General features: G+C 40.1%; 1 long non-coding RNA gene across 1 annotated transcript in view; it reads right to left on the reverse strand.

Moving 5' to 3' along the window:
• Positions 1–245: 245 nt before the first annotated feature.
• The window catches only part of LOC144379771 (uncharacterized), a 296,472-nt gene continuing 282,465 nt past the window's right edge, over positions 246–14,252 (reverse strand). The window contains exons 4-5 of the long non-coding RNA XR_013443146.1: positions 441–544; positions 246–355 (exon numbers count right to left, since the gene is read on the reverse strand). This is a non-coding gene — a long non-coding RNA (uncharacterized LOC144379771). The remainder of the gene's footprint in view (positions 356–440; positions 545–14,252) is intronic.

Consider the following 14,252-nt stretch of genomic DNA (forward strand, 5'->3'; position numbering starts at 1 on the left):
GCATCATTACTTACCAGCTCCATGACTTAAAACATGTCTTGATCCTCTTGAGCTTCAGCTACTTCATCTATTATATGGAGATGAAAGAATATGTATCTCAAAGGACTGTGTGAAGATCAAATGAACTAATTTAAGTAATTGATAGTAATTATAAGCAATTAATAATAATGAAAAATAATTGGCCTAATAACCAACAAGAAGTTAGTATTTATAAATTATATTTACTATTTTAGTAACTCTCTTACTTTAGAACATTGCCATAACATCATTTTTGGAATCCAGAATTCTGGGAATCTCCACTTGTCTGAAGGTCTAACTTCTGGAAACCTTAATCATTCTGAACACAGCCATTGTCCTGAAAATAATGAGAGGGGTGTAAAAAAGAAGTTGACTTGCAAGGAAAACAAGTTTTCCAAGATTAAAAATGGAGCTCCCCTTACCTTGAGAACTGTTGGAACTGCTGATCAGAGAGAGGCCAAAAATGGCATCTCAGGGCCGTTCAGAGTGGGGACAAATGGGGCTCCTACCTCCTCTGAGGGCATCTCTGTGTCACAGAAGAACAAGGAAATGATGTTCCAAGGATAACCCAAGGACATATTAAAAACATATTCAAAAACACTGAAAAAGAAGTGAATTGTCTATTACTCTTAGAACTAGAGAGTAAGCTGTAAGGTAGTTCTTCACTTAGGATAAACACACACACACACACACACACATACACACACACACACACACACACACAGGGAAGCAACACTTCCCATATAGATAATCTGTTTCAGAGTGCTTCAGAAACCTTTCTGCATTCCTGCCCCCCCACCCCCTCCGCCACACTTTCTGGCACTTTGCCAGCAGCAGGATCCACACTACACAGAATTGGGTGCTCTGGTGGGGCCTGCAAAGGTAAGGTTTTGGCCCACATTCTGAGCTTCTGTCTTTATGTCCTATTAAGAGCACTGTCCTTTTTAAATGTGGCCACTCAGCATCTTCTGTAGTTTTCCACTTCCAAAATCCTCCAGGGTAGAATCGAATGGAGTCATGCTTGGCCCATTGGCAGAGCAAAGTTATGAAAGAAAGAAAACAACACTGAGCCAGGAGAGGGCAGGAAATCCTTCCAGCGCCAAGAACATGGCTTAGTCACATAAGCCCGAAAACTGAGTCTGGGCAAATGGGTCTCATTACGCCTGAGAGGAGTAGAACAGAGAAGAGACGGAGTTTGGTGAACTTAAGACCAAACCCCCCTCTTGGACCTGAAATTGCCCAGGAATCTTGAAAACAGATTGTGTTTGGAAAGCAGGGTATCTAAGCCAAGAGCTGCCTGAACCAGCCCAGGCCAGGGAGCCAGCCAATCTGTACAGGATTTTTTTCCTCCCCTCTAATGATGTTGTTTGGGACTCTGGACTGACATAAGGCCTGGTGGGTGGCAATGAGAGATGGAGGACGGGAGAGTTTTGGGATTTTTCACATCAGAGTGAGAAAGAACAAACTGTGGCCACCAAAGGTAGTGAGTGAATAGAGGACAGTAACATTTCCAGAAGGCGCAGACTGGCCATTTCCCCGGATGTTGGAAATGGGATGGGGGAGTGTGTTTAGAATCACCAGGGACCCTTATGAAACCACAGGACTGAATGCCACTGGTGAAGACCTTTTTCATCTCTGCCCTTCAACAGGATGAATCCTTATTTTGAAATTGTAGACCCCTGACCCCCCCTCCCCTACTTGCCCCCAAAGTTTTCCCAGCCTTACCGATTATGCCTAAAGCTTAAACTACCAGAGAAGAAAAAATAAGAGTAGGAAACAATCACCAAAAAGAGCATCTCCTTTCCCTTTGATTCTTCCTTCTGTTTCAAACCTCTTCACTTCCACAATGGGTCTCCAATTAATCTTTTCTCAATTATTCTCTGAATTGCTCAAATCTTTCCTTAACTGTGGAGGATTGACTTATTCCTGCCCTGGAAATCTGAGGAAGTTTTTTTAATGCTAGACTAAACCTGTGTATATTTTACAAGAGGTATTTTCTTCCTTCATAAATTAAGCAAAATAAACCGAACAACCACAGTACAAAATGATTAGAATAGAAAGTCTGAAAATTATCCCTAAGTTCGTAACCAGACAGCAGATAAGGAGGAATTTCCTAAGGGAAAACTATCCAGAGGGCATACACTGTTGTTTTATAAACCAGATGGTGCCTTTTGGGGCCAAGAAGGCCCAATTTACTCTGCGGTAGCTGAACTTACTATGAAGTATATTAGTGACCTGAAAGAAAGAAAGAAAGAAAGAAAGAAAGAAAGAAAGAAAGAAAGAAAGAAAGAGAAAAAGAAAGAAAGAAAGAAGTGGATGCAACTTCCAGGGTGTTTAACTGAAAATGAAAGAATCCAGAACAACATGTGAAGATTCATCTGCCTGCCTAACATGCCTTGATGCCCCCCTTCCTTCCAGCCAGGAATGCCCTCCCCCTTCACTTTTTCCTGCTGCTTCTCCCACCGGCCATCCCATGCAGGATGACAAAGCCTTTTCCAAATGCGGAATCTGACTGACCAGGGTTGGAGAATTGACTCCTCTGCTAACGAGGCTTTCTCCATGGCTCGAGTTACTTATACTCCCTGCACCCGTTGCCTCGTTTAAAATGGGATTAAAAAGGACTCCTTGAATGGGTAATTATAATTGTTAAATTGGAACATAGTAAGTGACTGGCTAATAGTAACTATTATTATTTATAGCAATGATCTCATTAAGACAGATTATTTAGCACCTAATACCAACTCAGGGGTGACGTTCAAAATATTTAATATAAGCCAGGGTGCGGGCCCCATCCCAGCAGAGCCAAGTCGCCCCAGTCCCTGGGCAGAGGTCCCTGCTATGCCCAGCACTAGCTCCTCGGTTGCTAGATTGTGGTGCCAGGGGTTGGGGGGCCTTAGGGGAGATTTCAAGGGGTCCGAGTAGCAAGTGGAGATCTCAGTGGAGTTCTTAAATCACCCAAAGAAGAAGTATTGCAATGTTTTTATTGCAAGGACCCCTGTAGCAGTGAAAATAGATAAACTATTAATCCTGCATATGCCTTGTACTACTCCTTTTTATGTTATCTGCACATGACTTATATTCTCAAAGAGATTACAAACTAATAATCGAATATGAAATTAATCTTGTGCTTCTCACTCTCCAAATGATAGAACCAACTATCAGAGGAGTTCAGGAAACACTTACCGATTGTTTGTTAAATAGAAGACATTATTATATATTATTTCTATGAAGCACTCATATTTTGATGATTTTTTTTAAAGGGATTTATGGTGGCTTAATACACAGGACAATGGGTGCCTTGCAATCACATTAGGTCAAGGGTAACAGCACAAGATCCCAGTAATAAGATGTGGTGCACCAAGCCGTGGTTGGTCTACAACAGAGCCCAGAGCTTTGTGACAACCAAAGCAAAAAGGGAAGCTAATTTGGTGCACAGATTCAATTATTTAATAAAAGGAAGCACTCAAGTGCGCAAATAGTTCCCTCTAAGAGGAAATTGTTGTCCTGGTGATTATGTGTGCATTGTCTTTGAGAGCTGGCCTTCCTTTCCCTTTCCATGTTTGCTCCTGAGCTCCTGACCCTCATCACCCACGCACTCTATGTCACAGCTGCTCCAGAAGTCTTGATGTGGTCTTACCACTCCATGGCCTTCCACCCTTTGGAGTTTTTGCAGGGTTGGTCCCTATGCCTGGAATTCCCGTTCCTCATTTTCTTCCTCCGTCATACAGCTCAAATTCACCCCCTCTTTGACACCTGTCCCCCCTTCTCATCACATCCACAAACAAGGCCACTTATACCCATTATACTCATTGTAGGTCAATGGTCCATTCAGGAAATATATTCCTTCTGCTTTCTAACCCCAACTTCAAATCTTTGTGTTTCTATCTGGTTTCAATTTCAGTGCCTGGCATCTGGAGTCATGTAAAGAGTTTGCTGGCTTTTGATTTTGCTTCTCCCCAAGGAGAAGGTAGCCTTTTGGATTATTCCTCTTTGTAAAATATACTGCTTCTCCAAGAGGGCATCAGCTTACCCTTATGTGCATTAGCAAAAGTTGCCTAGAGGGAATAGCCAATTTAGAGACCTTAGGGTTGCATGGTTCCATGTCTTCCTTTCTTTCAAGCAGACAGCACTCCCTGCCAGGGCATATGGCTAAGGGTGTGTAGTGAAGCAGGAGTCTTTGTGTGCTGCAAAAACCTCACATCCCTGGATAAAGCTCCAAGTTCCAGATTCCTGGGGCAACTCCTCAGTCTAGGCTCACAATGGGAAGTGATACTTACAAAGCCATCCTAGTTCCTCCAAGAGAAATCTCTCATTCCTTTGAGCTTAGATAATGTTCTATTAGACATGCAACTCCATAATGTGAATCTTCACTTACATGTCTAACTTCCAGGATAATGAGACCTGAGTCATCTGTATATTTCTAGAGCCTTTCATTTACCTACCACTGCTCTGAAAATTTCTTTTAGATGAATCAGTGAATGAATATACAGCAGAAAGTTTTCATGGATGCTCACCATTTTCCTGATGAGCTCCATTTCACTGATAATAGTCAACAGAACTGCAGTTACGGTTAAAGTGTTTCTGTTCACCAGGCAAAATGTTATATCTGGAGGCTCTGGACAGACTTTTTTGGGGGGGTAGAAGCTGGAGTCAAGTCTAGATAGGATATCAGTTGATTGTTGGGTCAAATTTTGTTAAAAGGTAGAGAACGTCTCTTTATTAACAAGTTAATTAGAAATAAATAGCTGTGCAAGGTTGGGGTATACATCTTAGGGAAGGATTTTATTTTTATTTATTTATTTATTTATTTTATTGTTATGTTAATCCCCATACATTACATCATTAGTTTTAGATATAGTGTTCCATGATTCATTGTTTGTGCATAACACCCAGTGCTCCATGCAGAACGTGCCCTCCTCAATACCCATCACCAGGCTAACCCATCCTCCCACCCCCCTCCCCTCTAGAACCCTCAGTTTGTTTTTCAGAGTCCATCGTCTCTCATGGTTCTTCTCCCCCTCCGATTTCCCCCCTTCATTCTTCCCCTCCTGCTATATTCTTCTTCTTCTTTTTTTCTTTCTTAACATATATTGCATTATTTGTTTCAGAGGTACAGATCTGAGATTCAACAGTCTTGCACAATTCACAGCGCTTACCAGAAGGGAAGGATTTTAAAAACTGCAGGTTAACTTTTCTTCTTCTTCCTGTGACTTACGTCATGTCTCCAATGCTCTCCAAAATGGCAGAGCTATAAGGCCAGAGAAGTTGCTCACACAGGGCCAAACTTTGAACAGAAGTGGTGCCCAAGTCTGCAGATATTATGTGCCCCAACAGCTAGGTCAAGGCCCATTCCCTTGGACATCTGAATGTCTATCTGTTAAAAAGTATTGCTTCCTTTGAGAGGAAGTTCTCTTGATAACTTTTCTAGGCTTTATCAACCAAAGGAAAGGGGAAAGTCAGTCTTGCAGATTGCCTAGATGAGGTACATTTCAATTTGTTATCTGTCTAAAAGCTTCTCCCAGACGGTAGCCAGACTTGAGTGTTTTGAGCCACAGAAGCCATTACATGTTCAGAGAGCTCTTCTCTCTGGTTTGATCCTCCTGATCTACCAGTTTCTCCATCCCAGTTTTTTAAACAGTTAGACTAAGAGAATGCATATTTAGTGGGGAAATTATCATTTGTAATCTTCACTTCTTCATCCTTGGGAGTGGTAAACAGAGAAGAGATAATAATTAAATAAGAATAACTAGTAATCTCTGTAGGAAAATTTTCATTTGAAGTGAAAGTAAAGTTGGTCCTAAACATTTCTCAATGACCAAAATGATGTCTGACACATAGCATGAAATACATATGTGAAAGAATAAACCTGATGGGCTATGACTGAACAGTACTGAACTGTGATTATCAAATAATGGGACCCAATGACTAGCTTTAAAAAAGTAGCCTATAAAAATTAAATTCTCCATTTTAGGTCTTATGATGATTATGCATCAGTAAATCCCTACCTCACGTTTTTGAGCCTTATGATTTCTGAGTATAAGAGATTCCAAATCCAGATTAACCTTCTGATGAATTCTCAGGCTTTTTATTGGTAGAATTATGCAAAAGGAGAAATCATAATAATGATAATGATGTCTACACTTGAGTTCTTATTGTGCACTTGTCCCTGTATAGCCCTGAAATACAGGTTTGAGTATCCACTTTTTTATGTGAGGCTAATTCAGAGTTAGTGGCTGAATCTTAATTTTAATCTATATATATCTGGAACACAAAACCTGTGCTCTTTCCTCAGTATTTGCACCAACCAGACAGACGTCTCCTTTGAATGAGTCAAATGAAGATTGAAAGTCATAAACTTAGAGTTCGCAATCCAGGTGTCTTAGACACTTTCCTACTGTTATTAACTAAAATCACTGTCATCAGCCCACCCTTACATCTACCAAAGGTACATTGTCCAGTCATAGAACAAGAAAAAGACCACAACCATCACAACAAAAAAGCCCCTGACACCTTAAAATTCTGAGAGGAAATTTGTCTCTTAAAACACAGATCTCCTATGAACAAATAGTGTTAAAGCTCATAAGGAAGATGATCAAATTAGAATATTTTCCTTTAATTCTTTATCCTGCTTCATCCAAGAAAAAGCTTCGTTATGGAGTTTCTTCCATGCAGTCCTCAGGATCAAAACAAAATGCAATTATCTATCTTTGAAATTTAAAATTGAATGGTTCTATGACTGCTGGTTACCCAATACCACTTGAGCAGAACAGGTCTAGACAGTCATGACTCACCAATTTTCTCATGAAGGCAAAGGTGATAAAGAACCTGCTGACTGTAAAGGGAATTGGCTTCTACAACTGGTGAGCACAGAACCTGATGTGGCTAGATCAGCAGGAGAGGGATTTTGATGGCATCACACTGTAGGCCCTGAAGACAGAACTATTAAATCAGGAGGGTGTCAACTGGTAAAATTTATAGATGATGTACAGTACCCAGTGGATTACTCACATTCAGATGTTGCTTAATGAATAAGTTCGATGAAAAAAATTATAAGATTTAGTAAATAAGTTTTAAGCAAGGATGAGTCCAGGTTTCCCACCATGGACAATTGGATGGGTAGTGCCAATAATCCTAGATGATAGAGCATTCATTAATGGTGAAATGAATAAAATAAAATAAATTGAAAGCTTACTCTTTAGAACAAATAAAAACAAAATTAGGCATGTACAATAGAAACATATCATTAAGGTCTTTATCTAAATCAGAAATAACTAAAATAATTGAACCACAAGTAAATGATAAATGTGAGTTTTAATGCCAGAGGTATCTCTTTAGGATAATGGAAGGAAAAAAACCTTCTTATCCTTCAGCAGATGCCATGCTGAGCCATGTGCAATTTTTATGATCTCTTGTGCAAACAGACCGAACAGCATGCCTCCAGCAATTGGCTAATACTACTCCTAGGAAACCACATTTGTAACTCTTAGAAGTTCCCCTAACATCAGCTCAGGTTGCAATTTAAAGATAAAACCTTTTAGAATCCCTTTATGCCTGTTGACATTCCCTTGTTAGGTTGTTTGTTTGCTTTATAGATATTTTAGGATTTTGTGAAGGAAAATGACCTTAATCAATCAAAACCATAAGTACGGTAAGTATTGGGGTTGGAAGAACCTAAGTGTTCTTTGAACTTCTGTGTGTCTAGTACTGAAGGACATTAATCTTTATAACCCTCAAAATATTTATTTTCAGCGCCACATATTTTAACATTGATCATTCGCTCTTCTTAAAGTGTTATTTGTTGGGTTTCTCCTGGTGAAACTCTAAGCTTTATCAGCCTCCCCTTTCTGTCTGTCATATTCCTTAGAGCAAAGAATGAGACAAGCAAGTTGTGGAATTGGTACCATTTACAGCTTAACACCGTTTAGAGAAATGGGAAAGATTTTCAGCAGTGTGTTTCAGAAAAAGTCATCAAAGGAAGAAAAAGAGAAAAGAGAGAAGAAAGTATAAAGGTACAAGAAGTTGCCAATTGAAGCATGAATTTTGAAGAGCAGGGGAAAAAAGTATTCAAATGTTCATATATCATAATATTAAGAGGGAAAATTGTAACTCTGAAAGGAGTTTAGTAAAAGGGAGCTTTTAAAAAGGACTATAAACTGCTGATGAAAAGGAATTTGGAAGAAAGTCTTGGGTACCAATCGTTTCTTCTAAAATAAGAGACGGAGCTTGTATATTTGTACTGCAAAAATATTTATGGTAAAAAGTGTCCCCAGGAAACTTCATAAATAGGAAATGGGTAAAGTATGACTGTGTGCTTTTAAAATGTGTATATTTAAAGCAATATGAGTTTTAAACAAGACAGTTGCCCCAGGCAATTCTTGAGACTATGCCTCTATTGCAAATATCAAGTGGTAGATAAAAGCAATTATCGGGGAAATCATGCGTCTTTTATTAATAGAGCATAAACCTTTAGGGCAAGTCTTTGTAGAGTCAGAGTATATAGTCATTGCCTTGTCCCCGTGTGGTTTAGAGGGAGTCAAAAGACTTCATCTACCCCCAAACATCTCCCTTATTGAATTGGAATCAACACCCTTGAGGACCACTCTTTTTAATCAAAATATATTTAGAGAACTCCTGCTAGAATGCACATCTGCTAACCAGGAGGGAAATACAACAATACAAGATTACCCGTTACTGCATTAACTTGATCTGATAAAAACTTGAGGTAGCCTGAAAATCTGGGTGCTGAATCCAGAGGGTCTAGTGCCAGGATAAAACCATTTTACAAGAAAGGGTATTTACAAAGTTACAGACCTGAGGGAACCACTCAGAGAGGAAAAAGCTTGGATCCTATACCTCAGATGGGGCTTCAGTAGGACATAGAACATCTGAGGAAAACAGCCCAGTAGAAGGATGCAGGGTGATAAATACAAATTTTGTCTTTTTAATAATCTTCTCTAGGAGTGTCCCTGCTAGACTTTCTGGAAGTTTATTCTAAGCCTATTCACTATAAAACAAGTTTTGAAATAGTTTGTCTGTCTTGGTCCTCATCCAAATGTACCCTATTACTGTGGCATCATGAAGGCTTTGAAGTAGTTCTACTAATCAGGCGCCTTCTTATAGCTAGGCAATTTGAACCATCTCTGAGATCTGACATTCAGCTGGACCTAAGTTCACCTCCCCCATTCCACACACATTCACACAAAAAGGAATAACAAAAGACCAATAACTAAAAAAAGATGGCCATCCAGTGGCCAAAAAACTAACTGGCCTCTTTGGACACACAGAAGAACAGCTTTATAATGGAACACCAAGATATGGTCTAACCAGGCACCTATGTTCCAAATTAGAAATGATGATAGGAAACAAAATATAGGCTTTTCCATGCTGGTGACTTCTGTAAGGGCTATTAGTACATGGGTCCACTTCTTCAAGAAGTCAAGGAACTGTTTTTCTCCTTGACTTTGCCTTGAATGGCCTTATCACTTTCCTCTCCGCAGTGAAAAAAATAACCAACATCTCAGTATGTGCCTTGGAGCACTGTATTTGGGGAAGAGTGGTATAACCTTCCAAAGACAAATTTGGCAGGCAGTAACCTTGGGGAATGGGAATGTGTGTTCACTGTTGGTAACAGGAGCTTTATGGGCTCTCCACTTCTCCCGGACTCACTTCCCGCAGATGAGAGTGACTATAGCAATTCAAGGCTTGTGACGAACCCTTCATTGAAACATTTGTTTTTCTATGAATATAGATTATTACATTTTTTTAACAAATGTAATAAGGAGAATGAAACTGATGAAGCCTGACCTCTGACCATGATTTAATACTTTAGTGTGATTTAGTCAAGACTCTTATAGTATAATAACTGCAACACAGACATCCTTGGTTTGATTTGGCATTTTCTCTTTAGGGACTGTTAACTCTGACATTGTTCCTTAGTAACCAGTCAAGTTCACTGGTAGCATCATGGTTACCTGGAGTAGAATCCCTGAAGGAAGAGGACAAGATACTCATGAATGTGTCTGAGGTCATCACTTCCTTGGCTAAGTTTTGACTGGGGAGGAATTTACTTTATATTATTTCATCAAAATTGAAGTAAACATACATGTAAATCTCTCCCCAACTCCCTGTGAACATGTAACACTTTTTATTCATCCCAGTGGATTATTTAGAAAAATAGAGACATGTAGTTTCATTTCAGGTAGCTTACCAAAAATAAAAAAAATTGTGTGTCTTTGGAGGGCCCGCTATGGAATGAAACTTGTTTGAAGTGAATCTATTTATTTTATTTAACTTTGTTGGAAGCTCCATAATCCCACTGTGAGAGCTCCTAACTCTTAGGAGAGATACTAAGCAGGGAAGAAGGCTGTGGGTTTTTAATCGTATTTATTCTCCTCCCTTCCCTTCTGTTGTTGAATTCTATTTGTATTGCGAGATTGAGTTCTCAGTTCAAGTACGTTCTTGTTAATAAAATAGACGTGGGTGAGTCTTCTAAATCCCTGCATATATTCCTCGCAGATAAAAAAAACCAGTCTGCTTACTAAATACCCATTTTTCTTTCTTGTTGGCACTCCCTCAGCAAAGGACAGTTCACAGCAGGGTGAACTCATGCAGTAAATGTCAGAGGAAATGGAAAGAGGTCAAGGGGATAGCTTCTTTGAACTTATTGGTTAGTTTAAATTGACCAAAGCTGCAGCAAACAATTCCATCATTAATCCTGAGGGGGCAAAAAGACGGTGACAAAGAGCAAGAGTTGCCTAAAAAAATACCAACACCTGTCAAAATGTCTCCCGTTTTACGGCCGAAGAGTGAAGGTTGGGAAGGAGGTATGGGAACCTTCTCCAATTTAGCAGACCTGAACTATTTTTGTTTTTGTTTTCTTTAAAAGGAAACTTTCCCCAGCCCAACCTCATAAGATGATGGGACTGCTAATGTCCATCGTTTTCACCCCTGGATACGTGAGTCACAGAACCAACTGGGCCTTCCTCTCAGTCATTTTTAAATTTCCTCCTTTGCATTGTCACTGGCTTTCAGCACTTGCATTTAAGCACAGTCAAAAAAAAAAAAGGAAGTAGAAGAAAAAAATCATTCTTTTTCCTACCTTGGTATAAAGATGAACCAGCCAATCATTCATGGAGTACCCTGCTCACATCTGATGGTACAATTTCAGAGGTTGATAATTTACTTTTGATGCTAATTAATTACAAGTAATCATAAAAACAAATTAAAACCACTATACTTATTGCAGGTTTTCTTATGCTCCTGAAATAATGCATTTTTATGCATCTGTTTACTTGCTTTGTAAAAAAAATGTAATAATCTATATTCATAGAAAAACAACTTTAGTGCTCTGCGTCAAAGCTGTAAACTGTTATTGGTTATTTGGGTGTTTGGTTTTTTTTTTCCCCTGAGATATTAAAATGGAAGAATGACAGTGAGCTACATCAAGTGAAAGAGATTAATGCTTTTCAGGACTAACCTAAAAACAGCAATTTAGGATTTTTTAAAAAAAATTTCTGATTATTATTTGTAAATTTTTCTTTTTAAGGGACAAAAGTATTATTTTGCTCCTGGAAATTTGTAGGGGGATGGAGCACCAGCTTTGGCTTGTAGGCCTGGAAGAGACATAAATCTCCAGGAGACCCATCTATATTTACCCTCTTGGGAAAAGGGAGGGATTCCTCTCTGGGTTCTGTTCTCTCCAACAAAGAGGCCCTTTCACCCCATTTGAGAAATGCAGGAATGGGACCACAGTGCATCCTCTGCCAATCACTGTTTGTACTCTGATTTCTCATTCCATGCCTCCTTCTTCTCCCATCTCCTTACAAACTCCCCTGGGAGGCAGCAGAGAGTAAGGGAGAAATGATGGGTGGGAGTCAGGAGACTCGGCTTTCTGGTATGGACTCCTGCCATCTCTGTCACAGGGAGCAACCCAAATGCAATGGAATACCACACCTGGGGGTGCCTTGTAAGGTACCGTGCTCATTGTCACCATCATGACCACCATTGCATCATGACCATCATCACTCTAATGGCTAATAGGTATTGAGTGGTACAGACAGATACTTTAACTGTAGCATCTCACTTAGTCACCCCCACACCGCTGCAAAGGCAGATTCTCTTTTCTGTAACTTTGCAAGAATCTGTCCTATCAAGGGTAAAAAAAAAAAAATCTCAGGAAAGAGACTCTCAGGGCCTGGTTTGCAGGTTTCAGCACTGCCTCTCCTCTGGCTTTCTGTAGAATTTTTCTTTTTTTAAGATTTATTTATTTATTTATGTGAGAGAGACACAGAGAGAGAGAAAACATGACTGGGGGAGGGGCAGAGGGAGAGAATCTCAAGCAGATTCCCTGCTGAGCATGGAGCCCATTGCAGAGCTCGATCCCATGACCCCAAGATCATGACCTGAGCTGAAACCAAGAGTCAAACGCTCAATGGAATGAGCCATCCAGGTGTCCCTCTGTGGATTTTCTTTACACAACACACCCAGTTTGTAAGGCATTACACACCCATCAGGGAAGAGCTGGTGGGCAGCATTTCTTGCTCCATGGGAGGATGTGGGGTAATCTTCAAAGATTTTCACTCTTTCCTAATCAGCATCCATTCCTTGCTTTTCTTCCTGAATACCCTTTGAATTCTGCCTTTTTAATCTTTGACTATCTGCTCCCCTTGGGAGGCCCAGGTTACACTTGGGGATGATATTAGGTGAAGCTGGGAATATAGTTAAATTTCTTCTGAATACATTAAGGTAGTTTAACCCAATCACCAACCACCTCCAGGGTAAATCCAGGATGAAATATAATGCCTGCGAATGCACGTTACCCAGCCCCCACCCCAAACCAGACCCAACTCAAGACATGTGTTATGTGTTAAGTGCTGGGATAAGTCTAGTTTGACCCTGAAGAGGTCTCTGAAACCTGGTCACTTGATTTGTAAATCTTGGGACTATCATGAACCTGTTAGAAGTCAGCCACACTTGTGGGGTTTAATTTATGTGATCAATTTATTAGGTAACTCAAGCCTCAACTGTTAGTCTCAAATCATTGTTTAGAAAATTATTGCCATTTAGAATTTTAATTGATTTTCACAAAATGTATTTGGTTTTTCTACATAAATAATTTGCATTTATGAATGTTTGGTTTGCCTTTTTTTAGTCCTTGAAAATCCTAAAAAACAACGTGTCAAAGCATAAGTTGCTGACCCTATTTCTAGACCTATAGAAATACCAAGGAATCCACAGCCACTGAGAAGCAAGGTGGTAGAGTGCTTTGCAGGGAGGCACACCTGGTCCAACCTGGCTGCTTCATGCGTGACCTTAGGTCATTTAACCACTATGGACCTTGGCTTCTTCCTATGGAACGAGAAGGATTTTAAAAGCCTACTCCGATTCCCATGAAGTTTAAATGAGGTAAAGTTAAAAGTGCGAGCAGAATGTCTGGCACAGAATTGGCACATAATAAATGTTCCTTCCCTCTTCTTCCGCCCCCTGACTTTTAGAACATGCAGCAAAAAGAAGTATTCTCTGTTCCTACAAATCATCTTTGTCCCCAATATTCTTTAATCCATCCATGAATTGATTTTCTTCTTTCTTTTTCTTGTTCCTCTTTGATTTGTGCTTCCCAAAGGGAAGGAGCGAGTCAGGCCCATGGGGTCCCATCTGATGGGGGAGTCTCCTCCGTGCTTACCCTCTGGTGTCTACCAGTGTCTACCAGACCCGACTCTCTTCTCCTTGTACCATTTTTGTCCTCTCATTCTCAGCCTGGTTGGGTTTTACACTAACCACCTGCGAGTCCAATTACCTTCTTCCTGCTTCCGGCAGAGCCAAAGAGAAATGGAGGAGCAGAAGTTGGTAGGATGGGGTTGTACCTCCAGTTAAGATCTGTGTTGCTGGTTGGACTAGTGGAGGCTTTCACAAGCAGCAGGGACATGTTGCTTTGACAACAGGATAGGATGGCTTCTAGCTGGATTCAGTGTCCTGCTTTGACATTTTGGAGGTTCCTCCTGTCTCCATCATTAGGGTAGGAGGTGTGCTTAAGGACAGTTTTCAGCCACCCTAATGATCAAGCCATATTTCATTTCAAGCCAGAAATGGAGGAGTGCAGAGCAGGGTGGATACATTGGGTTCCTCTCTCAATGTTTCACACGTTTTAGATTTAATAATACCCTAAAGGCAATCTACATAGTGCTTTATTCCCATAATCACCAAACGTGTATTGAAAGGGAATTTAATCAACATAG

This window comes from Halichoerus grypus, chromosome 13 (genome assembly GCF_964656455.1).
Source record: "Halichoerus grypus chromosome 13, mHalGry1.hap1.1, whole genome shotgun sequence".
Taxonomy (NCBI): domain Eukaryota; kingdom Metazoa; phylum Chordata; class Mammalia; order Carnivora; family Phocidae; genus Halichoerus; species Halichoerus grypus.